Source organism: Sitophilus oryzae, unplaced genomic scaffold (genome assembly GCF_002938485.1).
Source record: "Sitophilus oryzae breed Bouriz unplaced genomic scaffold, Soryzae_2.0 scaffold_1536_pilon_pilon, whole genome shotgun sequence".
In the NCBI taxonomy this organism is placed as follows: Eukaryota; Metazoa; Arthropoda; class Insecta; order Coleoptera; family Curculionidae; genus Sitophilus; species Sitophilus oryzae.
This window is the reverse complement of record NW_022146210.1, coordinates 2667988-2688204: the sequence shown is the minus strand read 5'-3', so window position 1 is coordinate 2688204 and position 20217 is coordinate 2667988. Positions and strand designations below refer to the sequence as shown.

At 31.0% G+C, this 20217-nt stretch overlaps 1 protein-coding gene across 1 annotated transcript in view; it reads right to left on the bottom strand.

Annotated features, from left to right (window-relative positions):
- The window catches only part of LOC115878887 (alkaline phosphatase-like), an 891059-nt gene extending 871820 nt beyond the window's left edge, over window positions 1-19239 (bottom strand). Inside the window, exon 1 of the mRNA XM_030895492.1 lies at window positions 19017-19239. The gene's annotated coding sequence lies outside the window, so the exon portion shown is untranslated. The remainder of the gene's footprint in view (window positions 1-19016) is intronic.
- Between the last annotated feature and the right edge of the window lie 978 nt (window positions 19240-20217).

Below are 20217 nucleotides of genomic sequence, written 5' to 3'. Positions count from 1 at the left end.
TATCTACAGGAAAGTATGGCTGTAGTTAAATTAAATCTACCAATTATATTTTTGACAAACTTTTGAAAACAATCCATCCATATATTAATATAAGTTTTTGTCCCTTCCATCACGCGGTAACCCCTTCACCAATTTTGATGTTTCTTTTTTTAAATGACAGATATACCGGGTAATAGAAGAATGGAACGGTGGGATATCCGTGGGGGACCGGAGGATAAATAACCTGAGATACGCGAATGATTCCGTGATTATAGCCGCCAGCAAAGAAGAGTTGCAGGAAGTCATGGCTGGCACTGTGCTGTATTAGTGAAGAATATGGCTTGGAACTAACGGAGGATGCGAGGCTGAAATCAGGCGCAGAGTGGCATTGGCGAGGAATGCAACGCAAGCAAAGCTGACTAAGATATAGAAGACTTCAGCAATCACCCGAAAAACTAAATTACGCAATATAATAAACTCCCCCCATTTTCCCCATAGCTATGTATGACTCTGGAACATGGACACTAAAGGAAAGTGATAAGCAAAGAATGAACACCTTGGAGATGTGGGTATATCGACGGCTGCTGCAAATACCATGGACGGCTCATCAAACAAACATCTCCCTTATTGAAGAACTAAAAATTGAGACACGTCTGGTTACCAAAATAAATCAGTCAATCCTCCGATATTTTGGCCATATTGCTAGGAGTGGCACCTCAATTAAGAGATTGATGGTAGAGGGAAAGGTAAAGGAAAGGCGATCATGTGGAAGGTCACCTAAGAGGTGGGTAGACCAAGTCAATACCCTAGTGGGCCACAACCTCCCCGAAGCCTCACATATTGCGCAGTGTCGAACAACTTGGTCCGAGGAAGTGAGTGGAATCAACACATGATGTCACCATACTCTCACATAGGATAAAGGACTGAAGAGAGATACCGGGTGCCTCTCAAAACAGGCCCACCCCTATGACTTTTTTATTTCTTCTGATAAAAAAATGACATTTAGTATGTTAGTATATGACATAAATTAGGATTGATTGACGTATTCAATTATTTTCGGCCACTTCCAGTTTTACCGAAAATAACTACAATTTTTGATTAAGAAACATCAAAAGTTGATGTCGTCCGAACGAGACCAAATTTTGTGGATAGGCTATAGTTAGATAAGCTATAGTTGGATGCATTTCGTTTACATCTTCATCAGGGTAGGACTAACGATTTGATATTAAAGAAAAATGTGGGTCTATTTCGGCATAATTGGGTACGGGCTACAGGATGACGCCCTCGACGTATCGAACCGAATATTTTGGGGTCGAAATATACCACCCCTAAAAATATTTGCACTTAAGAGATAGGTTTAAGAGATTTTTTTAATTTCAAAATGTTTTCTTATCAAATTTAAATTTCTCTCAAAAGAACATTTAAATTGCTTTCAAGATCTAAAAATAGGATTAAGTATTATATTTATTAATAAGTTTTCTATAAAACAAAAATATCCAATAGAAATTTTACTAACTTTGGAGGAACTTTTTCAAATTGAGATATTTAACTTCTAATTTTTCCATTTTTCGTTAATAACACGGAAAACTTCTCAAAAAGACAATTTTAGTTTCTTCGTAAATACGAAATTTAGCTTAAATTGAAGTATTCTAGTATTAATATATTGAACATGTTCCAAGTTCAGTTCTTTTTTGCTTCAACGTTATTTTATCTACAAAGAATAATATGCTAATAACAAAATTAAACTTACTCACAATATTTTTGACATTCGCAAACTTTCGAAAACAATTTCGTAATGTATTAAGTTTTATTTTCCAATAAAAATTACTTTATAAAGAGTAATGTTATTTTCATTATACGACAATTAATTTGTACTGCCCTGGTTTTATTAGAATGAAAAATGGATGTAGAATTTATACTAAAAACGTATATTTTTAAATATTTAATTCAATGTAAAATAAAATATGAGAATTTTTAGGAGAACTCTTTTAGGCTGTAGCTTGATGCCAAGGCTAAGTTGATGCCAAGTGATCAAAAGCCGAACGATGACAAACACTGTTCTCGAACTGGAAAACAATGGCAATAAAAATGTGCTTTTCATTTTGGGAAACAATTCAAATAACGCCAGAGAAAAATTAAATCGAAATCTTCAATTTCCTGTTTTCCTGAATTTTTAATATCTCTAAACGGCATATTATTAGGCACATTAGTGCACAACTTTGGCTATCAATAATTTAACCTCGTAATATCCTATAATTTTCGAGATCTCAGTGGTGGGGGTCGAATTTGAATTACCCTGTATAGTCTCTCCAATGACTCAGGAAAGTTTTCTACATAACTGTCACTGCTCGGGAGCCTTTAGGTAGATAAACAACTATACCGAAATTGCATATCATTATTCTTAATTGTAATAACCAGGCACTTGGTGATAATAATCTACGGCTTTCTTAATTGCAAAAAACGACTTTTTTTGTAGGAAAAATAGTCTATAAATAATAATGGTATCGGTCAGATTTTATGCCAACATATTATATTATTACACATATCTAGAGTGTTTAATGCTAGAGCCACATCTGACATTATCAAGAAGAATATATTAATGTTTAAATTGTAAAATATATATAACCGTTGCTTCGTTTATCTTTATTCGCTATATTTTTTGTTGAGTTGGGGTAAAATGTAAATTTTCTGTATTTTTATATCAAATATATAAAATTTTCATGTAACAGTTTTAGTTACTATATCTACTCCTCCGAAACGGCTTCGCCGATTTTGACGAAATTTTATATGTATATTCAGTAGGTCAGAGAATAGGTTGTTATCTATTTTTTATACCTCTAAGTGATAATGGAGGTCCACCCCAATTTTTTTATCTTTTCGACTATTTTTTTTATGATGTGGCGTTAAAAAATACATACAACACTAAATTTTCACCCTCCTACCATCAACCCCTGTTTTTTAATAGCGATATTAATAATTCAATAATTTTCAACCTCGTGAATAAAAATTACTATTGTCCCATAAAAAACACTTATTGCCATATAAATATACTAACTGCAACCTAACCAAACTTAACGTTATGATGTGGCGTTAAAAATACATACAACCCTAAATTTTCACCCTTCTACCATCAACCCCTGTTTTTTAATAGCGATATTAATAATTCAATAATTTTCAACTCTGTGACTGTTATCCCATGAAAAATATTTATATGACAAAACGTTTGCTGTGTGAGCTAGTTTTATAGGAAATTTACTGAAAATGATAAGAACAAATAAAATGATTCTTAAGACTCTGCACTGTTACTAATAGGAGATTATACCAATAAAACTACAGAAAAGTCACAAATACCGTAGAAAGTTTTTAAATATCGTAAAATAGTTTTATTTAGACAACATAAAAGCTAATCTATTACCATTAAGTTTGCTAACTACTACAAAAACTTTTTTACAATAACTAAACGAAGTAACGATAGGTACAGAGATGTGACACAGCCATAAGAAAAAAGTGCCGAATGGACGTTTCAGGGAAAATTTTACAAATTTTAAATCTTAATGCTAAACCGTTTTGAAATTTCCATTAGTCTCAGAGGTGTTTCTAGCAAAAAATTTAGGTTTGTCTTTGTTTTTTTTTTGTATAAAAATGAATATTTTCTGTTATAACGTCTTGTTTTGGTAAAATCATCACGTTTTTTATAGGGATTAGAGAAAAAAAAATTGTTCTTTAATCTTCTTCCCGCTCAATACAATAATAAATTTTATATTGTTTTACCTTGATACTTTTTCGTTAAATATATTTAACCTATTTCAAGACAGTAATCTTTTAGAGAACAACACGTATATGTTATGTAAAATTTTAACTTTCAACTATTATCAGGTAAATAATAAATCTCTCTTCAGTCCTATACCCTACGTGAGAGTGTGGTGACATTATGTGTTGATTCCCCTCACTTCCTCTGACCAAGTTGTTCGCCACTGCGCCATATGTGAGGCTTCGTGGAGGTTGTGGCCCACTAGGGTTTTGACTTGGTCTACCCACCGCTTAGGTGACCTTCCACGTAATCGTCTTCCCTCTACCTTCCCCTCCGCCATCAGTCTCTCAATTGAGGGACCACACTCCCGACGATATGGCCAAAATATCGGAAGATTGACTGATTTAATTTGGTAACCAGACGTGTCTCAATTTTTAGTTCTTGGATAATGGAAATGTTTGTTCGATGAGCCGTTCATGGTATTCGCAGCGACCGGGTATATCGACGGTCCAAGACATCTCCAAGGCGTTTATTCTTTGCTTATCACTTTCCTTTAATGTCCATGTTTCAGAGCCACACATAACTATGGGGAAAATGAGGGAGTTCACAATGCGCAATTTAGTTTTTCGGGTGATTGCTAAAGTCTTCCATATCTTAGTCAGCTTTGTTGTTGCATTTCTGGCCATTGCCACTCTGCGCCTGATTTCAGTCTCGCATCCTCCAGAGTTTGCTATCATGGAACCTAAATAGTTGAACTGGCTCACAACCTCGTATCCAGCCACGGTTTGGATATCAGGTTGGTTATTGCTGAGGCGGTCAACAATCATCGTCTTGGTTTTCCGTTTATTTAGTTCCAAGCCATATTCTTCACTAATAGAGCACAGTGCAGCCATGACTTCCTGCAACTCTTCTTTGCTGGCGGCTATAATCACGGTATCATCCGCGCATCTCAGGTTATTTATCCTTCTGCCCCCACGGTTATTCCACCGTTCCATTCTTCTGTTACTTGACGCATGATATATTTAGTATAGATATTAAACAGAATATACATCCCTGTTTCACACATGCGTTATTCTTGAAACCACTCGATAACATGTTATTAGCTTTGATTTTAACAATGTTTTTCTCTTAGAGCTCTTTGATCAAAGGTTTTGTGATTATATCTCCAAGGTTAACGCTATTGTCGTTTTCGCTAAAGAGCTCTAATGCTCTAAGCAGTATTCCTTCCAGACTTCCAGCAATCTCCAGAGGATCCGTTGTAGTGTTTCCAAATTCATCTTGAATAATTTGCGTTCGAGAAACAAAATTTTTTTTTTGAAAAAAAGTTTCTGAAACAAAATTCTCAAGATTTTGGGACATACAATTACATTACACAAATTATTGGGACACCACGAAAAAATGTCTTAATTTTATTATTTTGGGCGGTAATATTTGATCTTGTATCGCATAACTGAAATTAATTGTTTTTGATAGTACACGTAAAAAATGTCGTCTACAAAACTCGCGATATTGCTGAGGACGACACGCCTGAAGGTTGACGGAAATCGAAATACGTGACCACAGTACTCGTTTTACCTCGAAAATAATGCGATAGTTTTGCTTGTATTGCGTCGAAAATAATCAAAACATGTAATTCAATTTCCGTACATTATTTGAAAAGTTTATTCTTTATAGTTCTGCTAAGCTAAATAAAACAGTAATTCACCACAATATACCAAAACACTTTACTTGCCCACTGGACTCGCGTTTAGCTGTTTCGCTAACCTAGTTAACATTATCAGCAGATGAATAAAATTTTTGAGTTCTAATATGGTTAGCCAAACGCGCGTCCAGTGCGAAAGTAAAATATTTTGGTGTATTGTTATTTTACTGTTGTAACACCAAATGTGTGTTGAAGTGATTGTAATATGGACTCTATAACAAGATATAAAGATATGATGGTTGTATTAAAAAGGTATTTCGGACGTTTTAGGATTACGTATTTTTAACATTTATAAAGGTCCATTAACCTGGGCTCAAAAACCATCAAAGAATAAAAGTTCAAGGCGTCCGTCGCAAATTAAAAATCTCGTTCAATTTCGTTTCGAACTGTTTCCTAAACGTGTCGGTATCTATACCCGAAGCAAAGAACTTTTTTCCGTAAATCTCAGTGAAATAAGTAAGCCTAGACGTTTCTAAAATATTTGTTGATACAATGATATTTCGTTAATTACATCTCGTTTTAAGTTGACATATATTCCACAAGATTAATATTTGAATACGCGTTTATAATAAGCAGAGTAGATATCTGAGAACAAAACTTTTCACTTAATCTGCAGAAATATAATTACAATATTTTTATTATTTAATTTTATTAAAATAGAATTAGTATATAAAATTGTGTATGGTATGTTTGTTTACCCGGCCTTAATTGATTTATATAACTGTAACAGCCTTTTTTCCTAGAGAGCTATTACTAACGCCTAACAGTCGGTTTTTCTTTTTGAAGTGTTTGAGAGATCACTCACGGCCAATACGGGTAGCTTTTCTACAGTGGAGAATGCAGGGAAATGGGGTAAAAGCCAGTTAAAGTCGAATATATTCCATAACGAGGTTTATTTAAATAAATTAATTATGAATCCAATATCTTGAAATAAATCAAATATGAAGAAAATATTAAAACATGAAATATCGCAAAATCTAACACAGAAATTAAATCAGTTAATTACAATAGCAAATAATTAAGTTCATGTGATTTAAATTCAAACCTGTAAAGAAATATTATAATAGAAAATACTAGCAATACATATTCACATGCATCTTTAAATAAATCAAATATAAATCCAATATCTTCAAATAAATCAAATATGAAGAAAATATTAAAACAGGAAATATCGCAAAATCTAACACAGAGAAATTAAATCAGTTAATTACAATAGCACATAATTAAGTTCATATTATTTAAATTCAAACCTGTAAAGAAATATTATTATAGAAAATACTAGCAATACATATTCACATGCATCTTTAAATAAATCAAATACGTAAGAAATATTATCATGGTAAAACAAAAGAGGAACTTAATTAACTCCTCCTCCGTAAAGGAATTTTATACCATAAAAATAAAATAAAAACTCTACTGTGCTAAAACTAAAATTTGTGATTACTAGAACTCTGATGGGGTATCTGGTGGTTACAAAAAAAAGGAAAAAATGCGATTACCTTTTTTCTGAAGGAAATCGGCGTCGGATCAAACGAAACGGTCTGGTTGTCTGAATCGCCTACATCAGCCCGGAATCCGGTCACACTAATTATTCACGGTCAGGTATAAAGAAAACTTAAGAAAATCGGCGTCGGATCAAAGCGAAACGGTTTGGTTGTCTATTCACGGTCAGGTATAAAAAAACCTAAATGCTCGGTTTTTTTAACTATCTATATTCCTAAATCAGAAATACGGTTTACACTTATTTTAAATCAAATCTCTGGGACCACGATTTATACTTATTTAAAATCAAAAACGGAGATACGGTACTTTTACTTTAAAACTCAAGAATTCGGTTTTTTACAGCAGCGCTGATAAAAAACGGATCAGAGTTGACTTAAACTCACGAAGTTTACTTAGAAAAGATTACCGGTACTTAGTCTCAACAGGAAGGCCCCCGTTTTCGCGCTCCCGTCGCTTAAATAATCTTTCCCGTCGGGAACCACGAACCACGTTCGGTTACCATCGTCCTACCTCCCATCAAGATTCCTTACAGTGAAAAAAACGGTTTTTACCCGTCGATCCTACAAAAAAAAACATTTGCTGTTTGTACCAAAAAAAACTTCAACGTCTCCATGCAAATCGACGAAATATTTAACACAATTTTATCAGCAAATAATTTTTAGTATTAAAAATATTTTTCAGTTTTAGACTATCATAACAGTTCTAAAAATAAAAATAAACCATACTAAGCTTGTCTAAGAATTATTTGTTACCATAATCCTTCATAACAAATGAACATATCAAATTCTACTTATATACACTATGGTTCATAAATCCACAAACGCTATCCGTTCTGGTGATCAAAAAACAAATATTTAAACATTTACAATCAGAATATTAACGATAAAAAAAATAAAAAAGTTATGTCCCAAGGCAGGATCGAACCCTGGCTCTTCGGTGTACCAGCGAAGTACTTTCACGCCGAGCTATCGTGCCGTGTTAGATTTATGTTCACGCCTAGCATTTAACAGATTAAATAAAAAATATACGGACATCATTACATAACAGTAGTATTGCTTGATGAGTAATACTGGCAACATCATCAATAATTATTGATTGACCCTATGTCAATAAAAGTATGTATCACGGGTATTTTTAAAAATCAATGTTCTTTTATTGTTTTAATGAAAACTGTCAAAGATACTCTTGTATATAATAATAACATGGTTTGATATAAATCCATTCAAAAATAAGAAATAATTAGAATATATTTTAAATAAGTTACCACCGTGGATTATAACCTCTAAAAACCTCTAAGTTAGTCACTGTTGCCCTGCAGTTTTACAATTTTAAGTTTTGGAAATATATTTTTTGACTATATTGTAAGAAATAATATTAGACAATGATATAATAATATACTTGTGTAACCTTAGAGGAATAGCCAATTTAATCTGTAACTGTTTTCTAAATGCAATGTTTTTGATTTTTCATGTCAGTTTAATATAATGGTATTACATTACACTCCATTACAAAATAATGATATTTATTCATACTCCATGTTTACTTATTTTTCTGAAGCCACCACAAAGTTTTACCATGATTGCTTCGCCCAGTACTACGATAAATATAAACGCGTGTCATAACAATTTCGTCGAAACGGATCGAAACGTTTCCCAAAATAGGCAGAGAATGATTTGTTGTATTTTATTGTTATTGGAATTATAACAATAAAAAACAAACAACCAATCACGGTGTGTTTCGGTCTATTTCGATCTATTTCGGAGCTTGCGGCCGAGATTCCCCGCAACATAGGAAAGTCATTGAGTTCACTTCTGAAAGTATTTCCATAAATATTTTGTGAAACATTTCGGGCATAGTGTAGAGCGTGTTTTATAAACTATAGTCCACAACAATCGCAAATTGATGAAAAAAGCATAGCATATTACATAAAACGTGGCCAAAACCCATTAAATGGATCAAACTTCTTATAAGTATATTATATTGAGATTTTAAACTTTGATGATAACGTTTTTGCGACCAAATTTCAAAAAATTAAATGCCAAATAATTTTCTTTAATATAAATTAAGTTATTTACATGAATAATCTAATCAGCAATCTAATCTACACGAATAATGAGTAATATTGTATGTTGTTTTTTAAATACCTACTAATTTATAAGAACACCATAACAAATCATGCGTAAATAGAAAGATAGCATACGTCTGTTACAATAACACGAGAACTGCATCAGTTTAAAGTACGAAATTTGTTATAGTAGTTACGAAATAGTGAGGTTCAACCAAAATGAACTACTTTGTTCTATATATTTACAAGCAAACGGGCAGTATAGGAGCTGCAGTATTAAATACGTAAATAGAATAAATATTACTATATTTTGTTTGATACTGCTTCTCTACTTAAAGTATACTAAAATGGTGTTAACTTGATATAAACAAATTATGAAACAGCTTTATCAGGCGAGATAGAAACAATATCCAGTTTAGTTCTGCTATAATAAATTAATGTACTGATATTGTAAAAGTTTCTAATATTGCGAATTATCGAGGTAAATTAAGATGACCCTAAGTCTAAAAACTCCAAAAATTCATTTAAGTTTATAATCCCCACTTCTCCGCGATTAGTAATTAACTTTTTGCTTTCGATTCAAGAAAGTATAGACAAAATCAAAATTCTATGTGGATATATGTCTCTAATAACAAAATTTCTATAAAACTGCACACTAATTGTCGTTAAATAAGTTCTACATGCGTACGCATTTTTGGCCTGATAAGCTTTAAATAGAAAAAAACCACATAAAACAGGTGTACGGCTTTGTGCTTTTCTCAAGTTCTACACATATCCAACAATAATCGCTATGTTAAATAACTTCGATAAATAAATTTGAAACATAAAAAATAAATCATAATAAATGACCTTCTATAGAACAAACAACTACTCCAATATTCACCTTCGAGAACCGTCAAGTTGAGGAGTATCTAATATTAAGTTGGTAGAATAATGTACCTTGATAAGTAAACAATGTAATAAATATAATAGCTTAAAAGCTAATGAACTTCCATATTGTAGTTTTTCCCACGAACTTTGGAATATTCGCCTATGTGCGACAGCCAGATAACATTTTTAAGTAGTAAAAGGGCAAAAATACATAAAATATTTATTTTCCCCTTCATTTTATATCCCAGTAGTATTATGTCAAACAGTATTATGTGAAAAAAATATCTGAATTTTAATATAATAATAATATTAAATTGGATTAATTTTCAAACGTTAACTATTATTTTGTGATTAATATATTTACATAACAATGATAGCAATTAAAACTTAATAGGAATATTATTTACATTTGCTGTAATACGCCAGGCATGTCTGTACTATCTTAAGTAATTTTGTTACAATAAGATTATTTTGAATATATTCCAGGATAATTTAAGTAAAACTGCATATATAAAATTTAATAGCTAGTGCTGTTCTTGTTATAATATCTGGTAATTAAGATAATATGACCCAGGCGGCTACATATAAAATTATCTAATTAGTACTATTGTGTTTGATCAAATTAAATTCATTTAGGATTTTGCTACGGCTTTTCTTGTAGGTATTTGTAATAGACTAAAATATAAACCTAATATTAAAATGATAATATTGAATTATAAAAACGGATTTTCATAAATTAACAAATTATGAAAACTAAAATATTTTAATCTAAACATGCCATGAATATAAACAACGTATGTCTGACTATTAGTTATTCGAATGGCCAATAACAAACAGTGAATAACAGATCGATGTATTATAGAATAATGCAAATTAGTACATGTGTGATTTTATGATGAAAATAACAATACGCTAAAATATTAATCTTATTTACTAGTCACATTAGTCCTGACTAGTAATAAACTACTCAAAACAATTATAGCATATTGTCCAAAAATATATTAATTTGAAAAAGACGATCTTCAATTATCTGAATTACGTTTTTCGATAGTTTGGATAATGCAAAAGGAAACTCGAAATCATAAGACTACGCACTTACATTTAAAAGTTCCACTATTTAGTTGCAAAAGTGAAAACAATATATTTTTATTGAGCCCATCTGCTGACTATTTGATTGCATGTGAACGCGGGTCAATAAGAATATTTTGGTTGAAAATCTGCAACTAAATAGTCGGTCTACTAGAAATGAACCGTCAGCGCATAACCTAAGGCGACACAATGCAATCAAATAGTCGACCAATCGACTCCACAAGAATGTATTTTCACTTTTGCAACTAAATAGTCGGCCGACTAAAAATCGCATGTCAGCGCGTAGGCTTATCGTTCCAAATTTTCTTTTACAGTATCCAAACTAGAGGAAGAAGTATCCAAAAGATAAAGGCAGATGCACGCTTCATTTAGAAATATGTAATAACTAGGTACTTTTTCTCAAATATACTGTAATTATTTGAAGTGTATTTAAGTAAAGTACATTCCAAAATAAACTTTTAGTCACGTGATTAATCTTGACCGGCACAGCGTTGCCCACTTTTATATACTAGCTTTTAACAAAATATTTTAGGAAACAAAAATAAATTAATTATAAATATAGAAACAGTTATTATCTACAACAACAAAACGCACCTTCTTAACAGCACTTAAGGTGTAAAGAAAGGGATGTAAAGGGTCCACCGCCGGGTTACTACAGCTTTCCCGTTCAAAATATTCTAATAAAGTTGCGATGAGTTTTTACGGCTATTAAGCTATCTTGTACTTGTACACTTTGCACTAAAAGAGGTTCTAAAAGAACAATGTTTGACTGCAAGGTCTGCTAGTAAAGAATTTTAAGCTTAAAATATACACTTGTAACACTATTTATTTAAACCAAAAATTCATAACACAAAACTAAAGTGTCAAAACGAATGACAATATCAGGAAATAAATAAATAAATGCGGCAAATTTTTACAGCAGAGCTACCACCTGAATCCCCAGGGCGAAAGTTAAATTCCAGTTAGTCAGCACGGCGCCGAATATGTCCATGGTTGACAACAATGAATTTAAAAATCGCGCCCTCAATTACGTAGCTAAAAGTTTAATTGATATTAAAAATATTTTCCCTTTAGCGTTTTTCAAATAAATCCAAAAAATCAAGCTAATTTATTTCGAAAATTTAAAAAAAAAATTTGGCTTAAATTTTCGGAACCACTAGATCTAGTCTACTAGTCTTTTTTTTTTTCTTATACGGTTTTGTGCTTTTCTCAATGTCTACATACATCCAACAATAATCGCAATGATAAATCACTTCGATAAATGAATTTGAAACAAAAAAAATTAATCATAATAAATGACCTTCTATAGAACAACTACTCCAATATTCACCTTCAATCTACTCCAATATTCACCTTCAAGAACTGCCAAGTTGAAGTGTATCTAATATTAAGTTGGTAGAATGATGTACCTTGATAAACAAACAATGTAATAAATATAATAGCTTAAAAGCTAATGAACTTCCATATTGTAGTTTTTCCCACGAATTTTGGAATGTTCGCCTATGTGCGACAGCCAGATAATCATGTTAATAACATTGTTAATATTGAATTCCAAAAAATATTTTTAAGAATTTATAAAATATTTGACTTAAATATTTGTGGAAAATAGTGGTTATATAGATTATATAGTATATTGAAAATGGCAGTATATATTTTTAAAACAACAGTTTTCAACCTTATATAATTTTATATTCATTATTATATATTATTATTATAAACGTTTAAGAAAAATACGTTTGATTAATAAATTAATTATATAAAAACGGGTAATCATAAATTAACAAATTATGAAGAAGAAACAAATGAAGAATAATAATAAGAGAATAATTTCTTCAAATTATGAAGAAGAAAACAAAAAAAAGAAACAACAAAATTAATTGAATCTAAACTTGTCATGAATATAAGCAACGCATATCTGACTATTAGTTATTCCAATGGCCAATAATAAACAATGAATTGCAAATCGATGTAACATATAATACAATAAATTGTTACATACGTAAATACAAATACACTAAAATATAAATCTTATCTACTAGTTCCATTTTGTCTTAGTTGCCATTTAGTAATAAACTATTAAAAACAATTATCGCATTTTTTTTAAATTATATTAATTTGAAAAAAGAAACATCTTGAATTGCATTTTTAGATAGTTTGGATACTGTAAAAGGAAATAAGCCTACAAAACCAAGCAAATACCAACCTACCTTAAGTTGTAGCTATTCATTCGTCAATTTATATTTTCTAAATATTAGGCTTTTGCCTCATTTCAATCAGTTTTAAATTACAAAAAAGCATTTTGGGGACACTAACCGTAGGTATTATATCGCAATTGTTTAGATACCGCAACAAATTAGATTTGACAATTATAAAATCATAGGTTGACAACTTAAAGTATGTTGACATTTGACATCTAACGATAATAACGTAATGCACGGGGGTGTCACTTGTATGGGAAAATAGGCAACAGTCAAATTTAAACGTGCCAGGACCAACGACAAAAAAAGCAACATCTGCCAGGCATTGGCTTTCTTTGTCACTCACATTGCTTAAATCATGATACCCCGGCCATTTTGCCAACAAAGAAGCTGGCCGGGCTGTCCTGACAAGTGATTTAAAACAATTTTGCTTTTTTACAATATTAAATTACCATTTGGATGTATTTAATGCGATTATTCAGTTAACAGGTAAGTCAGAAATTACACACAAATACTTTATTCGTAAATACAACTAAGATGTAAACGTATTTTTGTATTTTTAGATTTCAACTTTTGCAAAGACTCGCCGATAGAACTTGCCTGGCAGCGTACCTGTTTAATTAAACGTATTATTTCCTGATAATAATATCAAAACACGTAAGTACCTCTATAATTTATGATGAAAAATGATTTTGATTATGTTTTATATTATTTAAATACTTTATAACCTCAAATAATAGTAAGATCCTTGTTTATATCGCACAGCCCGTTCAAAACTGTATTGTCTTCAAAAAATGTTTACAGAACAAACAATTATTACAAAAACAATGTCCTTTTAATCTGATTTATACCTCAGAAGGATGCCAGTTAAATTTTTATTAAATCAACATTACATTATTTGGCCATTAATATGCAAAAAGGAGCATATTGCGTTAACTTAAATTTTCTTTTACTTCTCCTGACAATGTTCTCTATATTCTCTATTTTGAGTTAGTAAACTTTTGAACGGGATGTGCGATATATAAAATACATAATATATCCAAGGGCATGATCTGATAAAAGTATTTTTTGATGCATTTTTTGGTTGTTTATGCACATTGGCTTGGTTTATGTTTTATTCAGCTTATATTTATTTGGTATAACAGTTTTTTTTGCCTTTGGAATGGCATGCATTGAGGCTAGATAGTGTTTCATTAGACCATTAAAGAAATTTAAATTAGCATATATTTTTTGTGATGTTAGTGTGTTATCATGATACAGGTAGTTGTATCATAGTGCCTTATGCATGTTATTTACCTATTATATACTTATGTATTATCAGTAAATAGATGATAATATACTACTAAAATGTCTTTTAATAGTATGTTTATCTGTCCAATTCACTAGTTATTTGCAAAATGTATTTTGAACTAATTTAAGTCATTAATTGATCATCTTTCTTTTTCAGGTTCCGGGATATTCTTTTTCATTGTTAAAAAATATATATATTTCAATATTATTGTAATATAAATCGCAGCTCTAAAAAATAAATGATATTGTTTACTAATGTGTAATTTATTTACTATGAATTTTCTCTGAAAATAATAAGCCTTTAATAATATCATTGATTTGCTGTGTAAAGTAAATAGACATATTTTTTAATACATTAAATTATATTAAAGTAATAAAAAAAATGTTTATTAACTTTAAACAGTAAGTCAGTGATACTTATAAAAATATTTTTTAAAAAATTTCCCCTCTTTTAAGCCCCGCCCCTCAATTTAGCTAGTACTGCCAGGCGACACCAGGTGGCGTCTGTTTCCATTTTTTAACATGAAGTTAGCATTTCTTTAATGTACCTATTCTCTGACGCAATGTAATAACTATTTAATTGCAAACGTAAAAACAATTCATTTTAGGGAGCCGATCGGCCGACTATTTGATTACATGTGAGCACGGCTCAATAAGAATAGATTGGTTTAAAATCTGCAACCAAATATTCGGTCAACTATAAATTGACCGGCAGCGCATAATCTAAGCCTTACATAATGCAATAAAATAGTCGACTGATCGGCTCCATATGAATGTATAATATTGCAACTTGAAACTAAAAAATAATTAAAATCGAACTTGCAACTAAATAGTCGACCGACTAAAAATTGCATGTCAACGCGTAGGCTTATTGTTTCGAATTTAATTTTACAGTATACAAATTATAGAGGAAGGAGTATCCAAAAGAGGAAGACATAAAGATGCACACTTCATTTAGAAATATGTAATTACAACTACTTTTTTTCAAATAGGTATCCTGTAATTATTTGTGAGTCGTGTATTTAAATATCTACTCGAACCTAAACTAAATGTTATCCTTGTTTTTAATTTATTTGCTAGCTGCTCGCTTTGCTATCAAATTATAGTTTCTGACTTTTAGTGTCATCGGTTACTAAAAAAAATTAAGTTTTTATCTAATCTACTCACTGAAAAGCACACACCTAAACCTAAAGGCATTATGCTAGATCTCGCCGCATTTTTCTTCTTAATAACTTTTTGTGCTTCATTTTGGATACTAAATAAAGGCATTTATTATTATTATTATTATACAGGACGGGTCGCGCCTAAAAATGTTTTAACATGAAGCAATGTTTCATCGATCGACGCCAATCAGTCACACTGTGACTAAATAAGCCTAAACCTGTATTAAACCTTAGGACTAATCAGTGTGTGTCAGCCCATTTAATTTGCATTGAAGCATCACATGAAAACAGTTTTACTCAAAAACATTTTTGACACAAACTGGTTTTCTCTTTCTGTGTTCGTCCAGCTTATAAAAAAATACTTTTTTATTTTGAGATTTTAAAGACCTCTGCGTGAAATCCAAATGGAAACCAGCTTGTCAGTGCATTTATACTAGTAAATCAAATTTGCCCAACCGACAAAAAATTCTTAACGTATCGGAAGATATATCTCCTCCCGTCGCGCGTCGTGTCGTCAGAATTCGTGGTGTTTACAAAAAATGTGTAGACTTTTTCCATAAATAGAACCCACCACAAATGTATAGATATTATTTATTTTATTGTTTATTATTGTAGTTGGTCTACAGCATGTTCCCGGATTGTCTTTACAAGAGGAAAAACTGGTATACTATTGACTTTTTCAGTCCTAAAAATTAAAACACGTTTCTATGGTAATATAATTTTATTTTCATTATTGGATACAGTTTTGTGAATAGAATTTTAATTAACGTCATATTTTTTGCTATTTTAGAATGTTAAAGAGACACAGAATTTATTTAGTTCAATGCTACGGAAAGGGGGATAATAGTTATCGGAAATTGTAATACTTTGACAACAGCAAAAATATGACGTTAATCAAAATTAATAATAACCATTTATCACAGAATGACATCGAAATTATATTACCAATATCGAATATATTGCCGAATATTGCAAACATTTTTAGGTCTTTTTTAGTCTTCTCTAAAACGGTATGGACATTTGGAAAAGTATAAACGGGATTAATCATTTTAGAAGAAGCAAGATTTTTAATGAAGAATGCATTTTTTTGCAGAAAATATTTTCCCCTTGCAGAAAAGATTTTCCTCTTACATAAAAGATTTTCCTTTTGCAGAAAAGATTATTTTGAATATATTCCAAGATAATTTAAGTAAAACTGCATATATAAAATTTAATAGCTAGTGCTGTTCTTGTTATAATATCTGGTAATTAAGATAATATGACCCAGGCGGCTACATATAAAATTATCTAATTAGTACTATTGTGTTTGATCAAATTATATTCATTTGGGATTTTGCTACGGCTTTTCTTGTAGGTATTTGTAATAGACTAAAATATAAACCTAATATTAAAATGATAATATTGAATTATAAAAACGGGTTTTCATAAATTAACAAATTATGAAAACTAAAATATTTTAATCTAAACATGCCATGAATATAAACAACGTATGTCTGACTATTAGTTATTCGAATGGCCAATAACAAACAGTGAATAACAGATCGATGTATTATAGAATAATGCAAATTAGTACATGTGCGATTTTATGATGAAAATAACAATACGCTAAAATATTAATCTTATCTACTAGTCACATTAGTCCTGACTAGTAATAAACTACTCAAAACAATTATAGCATATTGTCAAAAAATATATTAATTTGAAAAAGACGACCTTCAATTATCTGAATTACGTTTTTCGATAGTTTGGATAATGCAAAAGGAAACTCGAAATTATAAGACTACGCACTTACATTTAAAAGTTCGATTTAAAATGACATCGAAATTATATTACCAATATCGAATATATTGCCGAATATTGCAAACATTTTTAGGTCTTTTTTAGTCTTCTCTAAAACGGTATGGACATTTGGAAAAGTATAAACGGGATTAACCATTTTAGAAGAAGCAAGATTTTTAATGAAGAATGCATTTTTTTGCAGAAAAGATTTTCCCCTTGCAGAAAAGATTTTCCTCTTACATAAAAGATTTTCCTTTTGCTGAAAAGATTTTCCTCTTGTAAGGACAATCAGGGGACGTACTGTAGACAGATTTCAAAAATTTAGTAAAAAGTAATAAATAATTAGTTTCACTTTAGTTATTCTTCTCTCTTTTTTGTTGTTTTATTTTATTTTAATATTAACAATACCCTAAACGAATTACTAAAAAGTTTACAATCATATTAGAGACAATCTTAGAAACAAGTATTTATATCAAAAATGCCCTGAGTAAAAATGAAAATCCAAACTTGAAATTTTCACTTATTTATTAGATTATATTATATTGTTAAAAATGGATAGGAGTATTTTCATTATTTTATACCAGGTGATGGCATCGTCGCCGTCGTTGGAAACTCAAAATCGCAAGCAAATTTTGAACTGTCCAGGTATTGGCTCTCCTGTTAATTATACAGCGAAATCGTAAATAGGGTTTTTTATGGTCTGCGTATGCTAAATACACTTACCAGATTTAAACAATTTTGGACAAGTCGATTTTAAGTAAGTTAAAAAGAACTGCGTCTATTTTTAAATTAAAACTGAATAGATAACAATGCAAAACCGGGCAAATGTTAATGTACCTTAAATTGTCCTATAATTTTATTAATGTCAAATTGTATTTTCTAAATGTTAGACTTTGGCCTCAGTTTTAAATTGCAAAAATGCATTTCGGGGACACTAACCGAAAATCCTATAACGTAAAAGTGTACACAACACAACAAATTACATTTTACAATGATAAATTTTTTATAGGTTAACAACTTAAGGTATGTTGAATTTTGACTGGTTTTCCTTAAATTACTTAAAATCGGCTTGTCCAAAAATGTTGAAATTTGATATGTGTATTCAGCATACGCAGATTTTTACAAAACCTATTTACGACTTGGCTGTGAAACTAATAGGGGAGCCAATATTTGGACAGTTCAAAATTTGCATGGAACTTCCTGTTTCCAACGACGATGCACCACCCGGTATTTTACTCAGCCGTCCAGTTTATGGTCGTACTATTCAATGTTAAAAAGTACAATACTGGTCAATGAAATCTAACCGTTTAAATTTCCGTAGTAGCATAGTAACATCTAAACTTTGTAGATATAGCAAGCTCATAGCTTTCTTGAAGCAGTCATGTAGCGGTTACAAACCGAAAAAGTCAAAAATTTTAAACCCAGAAGATGTCGTGAAATGTTTTTGCACTTCTTTTTTTGCATTTAATCTACCCTTGCCGTTAAAGTACTATTTTATCTACTATTTTTGGTAGATAAAAGGCAATTTTAACAGTTGCTATAGAAAAAAAATAATTTTATGTAGTAACGCATTTGACGATTTATCATTATTAATTATATTTATATCTCTCATATATCTTGTACTCACAAATTTATAAGTCCAAAACCTCTAAACTTGTCTATACTTCACACCAACTTTCTTTCAAAACTTTCCAATAAAACCGACCACTCGAACGCGAACGAAAAAAACTTCCGCGAAACTTCCACGATCGAGATCGAATTGCGCGCCACCGAACGTAGCCGAGACCCGAACTCGCATCTGGACCCGAAATCGGAAGGGAGAAGTTCCAATCCGGACGTCGCGACGCTACTGGTGCACAGAGACGCCCGACGGGATGTTAAATTATTGCGCTTGCTCAGGCCGACTTTCGCGGATGGACGGGCGGCGGAGACTTTTTTCTGGGTCTAAAATGTGGCGGAAAGATTAAAGGATATCGGAAGTATTTCGGAACGAAATTACTAATATGTGCGGTGATTCCGTGATAAGGCAACAATGTATGTGTTACAGTGAAAGTCGGGAATTCAGTGATTGTTTACATTCACTTAAAGAAAATGCTAGCAATTACGCATTGGACTTCAATTTTTCCAAATGGAACAAAGCTGGCTTATTACCATATTTGGAAGAAGCATTTTTTAACGAATATACCACACACTTTTGTCAAGTGGTACCACACACTTTTGTCAAGTCAAATTATGATTATAAACCGCATGTTACAATTTCAAATAAACCATATACAAAAATGTCAAAAGTGGACATACGATATGACATTCTAATAAGAGTGTCATTATTTATCGAATAAAGTAAAAAATACCGAGGGTGCAATTTAAAAATCAAAAGTTGTAATCATTTCCGGAGAAACAGGAAGTGACCGAAAACAATTGAATACGTCAATCAATCCTAAAACCAGGGTTTTAGTAAATGTAAAAAAAAGAACCAAAACTTCAAAAATTTACAGGGTAAGTCTAAAATAAGTGCAAATATTTTCAGAACTGGCATATCTCGATAAAAGAAACATATTTTCTCTTGACCATTTTTCATTTTCAAATAAGTCCAAAATAACCGAATTATTTAAGTTTAAAAATTAAAAAAAAAAATGATTTTTTTTGGAAAAATTTTGAGAGCCAGCGGCTTTTTTCTGTATTTGCATTCCTTTGCATTCCTTTTAGTGCCGTAACCATAGAGTTTAAGCTGTAACTATGGTAATATCAGAGATTAAGAAATTATACCGTGGGAAAATTTGCGGTGAACAGGCAGTTCTAAAAAGTTTTCGAAAAATACAAAGGAAAAT